The sequence below is a fragment of the Capsicum annuum genome, chromosome 11 (genome assembly GCF_002878395.1).
Source record: "Capsicum annuum cultivar UCD-10X-F1 chromosome 11, UCD10Xv1.1, whole genome shotgun sequence".
Taxonomy (NCBI): domain Eukaryota; kingdom Viridiplantae; phylum Streptophyta; class Magnoliopsida; order Solanales; family Solanaceae; genus Capsicum; species Capsicum annuum.
The window spans coordinates 105,157,168-105,164,320 of NC_061121.1; the positions used below are offsets into that span (position 1 = coordinate 105,157,168).

The window sequence follows — 7,153 nt, forward strand, 5'->3', positions numbered from 1 at the left end:
GGACGGATGAAAGTTTGCACTAGTCACTCCCCTGCATTTGTAACCGTCAGTGTTTAAGGGAAACCAGTTTTCAGTGGACAGGTGAAAGTCCACCTGTCATCTCCCACACTTGCGCATCATTTGTTCGCACTTAGGGCTCATTTGTTTTCATTAAGATTATGAAGTCTCGATCTGAATGGTACATATGAATGATTAAGATGTTGTCACTAGATCAGAACACTGAATGATTAAGACCGTTTGTTTTTCAACATCTGAATGTGCATAATTTATTCATTTGCAAACATAATAAATATACAATTCAAATAAAAAATAGTAATATAATAAAATAAAATTCTCATTTAATAAAAAATATAAAACATTTGTGTTCGCTAGTGATGGTGGAGATGGTTTGTAGTGGTGATGGTGGTGGTAATGATTAGTGTTAGTGGCTAGTAATGGTGATGGTGATAGCTTTGATAATTGAGGTGGTTGGTATCATAATAATTGTCATGTTGGTAGCAATTGGAATGGTAGTGGCGGTTATGATGATGAAGTTGGTTAATGTTAGTAGTTGACGTTGTTGATGTGGTGGTTGAAGAATGTGTGGTGGTTGAAAATCTTTGGGTGGTAGTTCATGATGGTGCTAGTGTGGTAGAGGTGGTTGGTAGTAGAAATTGACCGCAGTGATGGTAGTTGTTGATAATGGTGGGAGAGGGGGGCGCATTGGATTTCAATCATGAACTGCTTTAACAAGCAAGGGTATTTGAGTTTAGCCCTATCACTACTTCAAAGGTATTCATCCCATTGGAGGCGATAACAACAATGGTTGTGGTGGCTAAAGAATGTGTGGTGGTTGATGATGGTCTTGGTGGTAGTTGACACCAATGCTAATTATTATGATGGAACTGGTTGGTCGTAAGAATTGGCCAAAGTGGTAGTGGCTAATAGTGGTGGTGGAGTTGCGGCAGCAGCTGTGCTGACAATGGTATTGATTGCAAATGTGGTTGTGATAGAGAGGTGGTTGGTGGTGTTGACAATGGTGGTGGTGATTGTGATGGCAAAGGAGGTTAGTGGTGGTGACAAATAATTATAGATAAAATGGTGGTGAATATTATCCCACACAAAGGTACCTATTAATGATATTAAGATTTTGCTCCAAATCATAATGATTAAGACCTATTCAAACCAATCAAGTGCTTAAATTTTAATAAAAAAACAAATGCAAGTAATGGCCTAAGGTCTAAGTCATTAAGATTCAAACCTTCATTAAGTGCAAACAAATGAGGCTTTAATGGGGTCTAAATCTGAATGCTTCAGATCTCATCCCTTTAAGTGCATTTGGCTTTTGCATTTTAAGATCTCTTAACAAGAAAGGCGAGACTTGAAATGATTTGGACATGTGACAAGGAGATACCCAGTGAGAAGGTGGGGACGTTGCCTCTGGTGGGACTGAAGAGAGATAGAGGTAGGACGAAGAAGCATAGAGGAGAGGTGAGTAGACTGGACATGGTGCATCTACTGAGGACATGACCCTAGATAGGAGGAAATAGAGGTCGGGATTAGGGTAAAAGGTTAGTAGGTAGTAAACCGTTGTCTAGTTTCCGTTATCACTATTATTAATATTAGGCTCAAACAAAAACATAGAGAACTCGGAACCCATCCTCAATCAATATTGTTCTTCAACTCTTCTTTTTTTGCTTGGCCTATCTACTATGTTGGACAATAGAATATATCTCCGATAGGAGGAAGTCTTACGATATCACAGAGTCAAGTTCTAAAGCAGAAATATGGTACGATTGGGTGGAAAGTACTAGAAATCTCATGAGGAGAGTGGTGCTGAGCAAGGGAGCATTGATGTGGATTTGCCAAAGATTCTTCGAAGCATCAGGGGATCAAAGAGAGGACATTTAAGTCATGGAGAGTTAAGAGATTTCTCCACAAGCATTTCCTTGTCCTTTATATAGATTCCTTGTCCTTTATAATCTATATGGGAGGTTTTTATCATTGATTTCAGTTAAAAGAAGCGACAGAGTAGTTATTATCATTTCAGAGAACACATTTAATGAAGGTTAGGAGATACTAGCAAAGAAAATAGACACATTCATTAATAGGAATACAACAACTTCTATGGAAATCAAATGCACAAGGGAGGCGAATCTAGCTGCAAACAAAAGGAAAGGGAATTATCTACAAATATTGCACAAAAAATAAAGTGGACACGAAGAGAGACAGACCGCTGAAAAACGAAAGACAATGGAGCTTTGAAAGCAAAGACTCATTTGGAGGAGAACGATCTCTTGGGGAGATGTCTGGTGGTGGGGAACTTTTATGGCAAAGAAGATGCTCCCACCATAAAAGAAGTCAGAAGCTGGGGTCATGGGAAAAAACGCAAGAATCCAAGTGTATGACATGAACGGATCTCTGTTCTTGCTCGAATTCCAGTCAAGGAAAGCAGTTGAATGCGTCCTAATGGGAGAATGGTTGAGACAAGGGAGCAAACTGAATTTGTAGTGGTGGACACTAAAAGCAAGGGCTTCCAAAGTCCCATGAATTTAAATGGTTCTGGATTCGAATTATAGGGGTTACCACTCTATCTTTGGTCTCAATCTGTATTGAAGAAGATAGGAGAGAGGTGTGGGGGTTGGATTGAGAATGAAGAAAAGACGGAATTGAAGAATCATCTCCAGTGGGCCAGAATCCGAGTAAGAGGACTGGCAAACAAAATCCAACATCTATTGAGGTTACCGATGAGAACACTATTTTTTCTTTACTTATCTGGGTGGAAGCTCCGACGACATATCAGAGGAGGTTAGAGTCGGAGGAGAGTACAAGGGAGGAAAGAAAAAGGGGTGGTCCTTGAAAAGCAGGCTTGTGAGAGGTTTCGAGGTTCAAAGATAGGAAAAGGACTGAAGTGCGGCTAGAGAATTTATGCAGAGTAATCAGGGGTCAAAAGGGTAATAGTAGTCACGTGGGGGAGCATATATTCAGGGACCCCACATCAGTAGAGATTCATATTCCACTTATTTCAAAAGATGGGCCTCTTATTTTGAGCCAACAACTAGCCCAAATATCTAATAATGTAAAGAAAGGACATGAACCTTTTTTAAATGAACTAAACACTTTGGATGAGGCCTAAGAGCAATTATTTTCCTCAACAGGCTGTCTACTAATGTAGGAAGCTGAGAGATTAAATACAGAGCCACATCTAATTATTGAGGAAGATGATAATTCGATGCATGCAGAGGTTGTGACCCCTTTCCCAGTTATGGAAGAAAAACCTAAATTGAGGGAGCACTAGATTTCAAAACAAATTGTTCTGCCAGAAGAACCAACTCCTCTTCAATCGATTACCTCAGATTGTTCCAAAGAAGCCAAAGGGAGAGCTAATGCGTGGTAGCAAGGAGTTTGGAGTAACAATTGAGGGGTGCACAAAGGAGAGACAAACTCTATTGCTCAAAATTGATCAGAAAAGGGAAAGAAGGGAAAGGGAGGTGAGTTTAACAGAAGTTACCCCTGAAAATCTGATAAACAAATTGTCTCCAAAAAATATTGGAAACCTGATCTTTGATGTCAAATTTAAAGAAAAGGAACCAAGGAGTGAATCAAGAAGTAAGAGGGATGAATTCATCCATTCAGTCACCATGAACATGAAAATTCTTTCATGGAATGTAAGGGGGCTCAACATGGAGAATAAAAGAGATTTGGTGAGAAGTAGAATTCAATAAGAGGGAGTTAACATCGTTGTGTTAATAGTGACGGAGTTGAGTGGAGTAGCAGGAAACTATGTAGAACAGTTGGGGGTGAGGGGGGGTTAGGTGGATAGGGGTGTATGGCTTGGGTCCCTTGGAATAAGGGAGGTATAATGGTGGAATAAGGGAGGTATAATGGTGATGTGGGGTAGAGATCTTGGAAGGGAGAGGTTGTGGAATATGGAAACCAATGTATCACTTGCAAGTTGACTAGCACAAACTAGGATTTCACTTGGTTTCTTGTTGTAGTCTATGCATCCTGTGATAGAAATGAAAGAAAGGAGTTATGGGAAGAAGTGGATGTCATGAGAAGCTTCTGTGAAGGACCATGAGTTGTTCGTGGGACTTCAACACCACTAGATTCCCCACGGAGAAGACAAATTTGCACCAGAATTTCAAGACATATGTTAGATTTTCCAGATGCATACATGAGTTGGAAGCTATAACCCCCCCCCCCTTATTTGGGTGTTCCTACGCGGGGAGAAGAGGGGTAAATCAATGCAATGCTTCAAAACTAGATAGGTTCCTTTATTCTTTTCGTTGTGATGAATTATTCACTCAAGTTAGACAAAGCATATTACCTAACTTCGGCTCTGATTACAACCTTGTAGTGTTGACTTGTGGGATAATGCATTCAAAAAATCATATTTCAAATTTGAGAATTGGTGGCTGAATGTTGAAGGGTTCGGAGACAAAGTTCAGGAGTGGTGGGATTCTTTTAATGTGGTAGGCAGACTTGACTTCAAGCTTGTTGTTAAGCCCCATCTTCTTAGTTGAATCTCAAAGAATGGAGCAAAAATAAAAAAGATAATTGGAGAGCCAGGAAAGGTCAAATCATGGAGCAGATCGACAGTTTAGAGGCTATTCAGGAGCTCAAGTCGTTAACTGATGATGAGCAATTATTGAGAGCTAATCTAGCAATGGAATATGAGGACATTGCAAAGAATGAAGAGATTCACTGAAGACAAAGATCTAGGATCCGGTGGATTAAGAGTGGCAATAAGAACACCAAGTTCTTTCACAGAATGGCTACAACTCATAAAAGGATCAATACATTGACACGTTGAACCTCTGATCCTATGGCAATCAAAAGTTCAATTGTGGAGTTCTACCAAAACTTGTATATAGAATCTAAAAGATAGAGACCTTCTCTGAACATGGTGGATGTTCAATCTATCTCAAGGGAGGAACAACACTGGATATCAAGGGGTTTTGAAGAGGAGGAAATAAGGGAAAGAATCAGACTATGTGCAGCTAACAAGGCACCCCGCACGGTTGGTTATGCTCTGATTTTTTCCAAGCTTTTAAGGAACTGATAAAAGAGGATTTGATGCAAACATACCACAACTTTCACTCCCAATAGGTATTTGAGAAGAGTTTTAATGCTACCTTTGTAGCATTAATTCCTGAGAAAATAGGGACTATGAACTAAGGAACTTCAGACCTGTTAGTTTAATTACTAGAGTATACAAAATTATTGCTAAAGTTTCGGTAGAGAGATTAAAGAAGGTAATTAGTAAGGTAGTGAACAAACATCAAATGGCTTTCATTAAGGGGCGGCAGATCATGGATGTTGCACTAATAACAAGTGAATGCGTTTGATACTAGGCCGAGAGAAGCAGCACCTGGGGCAATGTGCAAATTAGACATTGAGAAGGCTTATGATTACCTAAACTGGGAGTTTCTAATTAACAAAACCCTCAAGTAGATAGAAATTGGATGGAGATAGCTCAAATGGATGTCTTTTTGCATCAAAACCGCTAGGCTCTCCATTATTATAAATGGAGAACCAGCGAGTTTTTTCCCCGCAGAAAGCCTGTTCATAATAGCCATGGAAGGTTTGGACAGCTTAATGTGAGTTGCTTCCTTAAATAACTGGATAAGGGGGTTTGGCATCAAGAATAGGGCAGAGGAAACCATGTATGTGATTCATCTATTGTATGCTGATGATACGGTAGGCTTTTGTGAAGCAAAACGGGAGCAGATTTGTTATCTCGCGGTAATTTTGGTCATTTTTTAAGCATGGTCAGGCCTTAAAGTAAATTGGAGGAATAAGTAAATTGCAGGAAAAGTAGCATTTTTCTATTAAAAGAGGTTTTGCAAATTGGAACGCTTGCAAACATCTTAAAGTGCAAGATAGAAAAGTTGCCAATTGTGTACCTAGGAATGCCATTAGGATCAAAGCACAAAGCAGTAGACATTTGGGATGGGATTATAGAAAGATCAGAGAAAAAACTAGCATATGAAAATCTCAGTATTTGTCGTCCCAGGGAGAAAGGGCAACTTTGATCAATTCAGTGCTAGACTCTTTGCCAACATATGTGACGTCTTTATTCCCAATTCCAGGGGAGGTGATCGAGGCACTGGATGCTTTGAGAAGGAACTTCTTGTGGCAAGGAAACAAAATTGAGAAGGGTTTTAATCTGGTAAAATGGGTGGTAGTTCAACAAAGCAAGTGTTGGAATCCCACATCGGTTGGTTAAAGGGTCTTTGGTCTCTTTATATGGTCTTGGGCAATCCTCCCCTCATGAGCTAGCTTTTGAGGTTGAGTCCAAGGTCCATTTCTTTATCATGGTATCAGAGTCGGGCCCACCCAGTTCATTGTTTTCGATGTTGGGCCCCCCGTCTTATGTTGTTCGCGCTCCAGATATCCAGCCCTGGGCGTGCGGGGGGCATCGGTGGGTTAAAAGGTCATTGGTCTCCTTATATGGTCTTGGGCAATCCTCCCCTCGTGAACTAGCTTTTGAGGTTGAGTTAGGCCCAAGATCCATTCTTTATCATGGTATCAAAGCTTCCACGACCTTGGTAAAGAATCAAAGAGTTTCCACAATCTTGGTCCATGAGAAATAAATGGACCTTGGGCCTAACTCAACCTCAAAAGCTAGCTCATGAGGGGAGGATTGCCCAAGACCATATAAAGAGACCAAGGACCCTTTAACCCACCGATATGGGACTCCAACACCCCCCACACGCCCAGGACATCCGGAGCGTGGACAACATAAAACGGGGGGGGCCAACATCGGAAACAATGAACTGGGTGGGCCTGACTCTGATACCATGATAAATAAATGGATCTTGGGCCTAACTCAATCTCAAAAGCTAGCTCATGAGAGGAGGATTGCCCAAGACCATATAAGGAAACCAAGGACCCTTTAACTTACCGATGTGGGACTCCAACACCCCCCGCACGTGGACAATAAAAGACGGGGGGCCCAACATCGAAAACAATGAACTGGGTGGGCCTGACTCTGATACCATGATAAAGAAATGGACCTTGGGCCTAACTCAACCTCAAAAGCTAGCTCACGAGGGGAGGATTGCCCAAGACCATATAAGGAGACCAAGGACCCTTTAACCCACCGATGTTGGGCCCCCCGTCTTATATTATCCACGCTCCAAATGTCCTGTCCATCCCTGGGCGTGCG

At 41.1% G+C, this 7,153-nt stretch overlaps 1 protein-coding gene across 1 annotated transcript in view; it reads right to left on the reverse strand.

Annotated features, from left to right (window-relative positions):
• Window positions 1–7,153, reverse strand: part of LOC107855753 (THO complex subunit 2) — a gene marked incomplete in the record, with an annotated part of 111,407 nt that overhangs the window by 81,003 nt on the left and 23,251 nt on the right.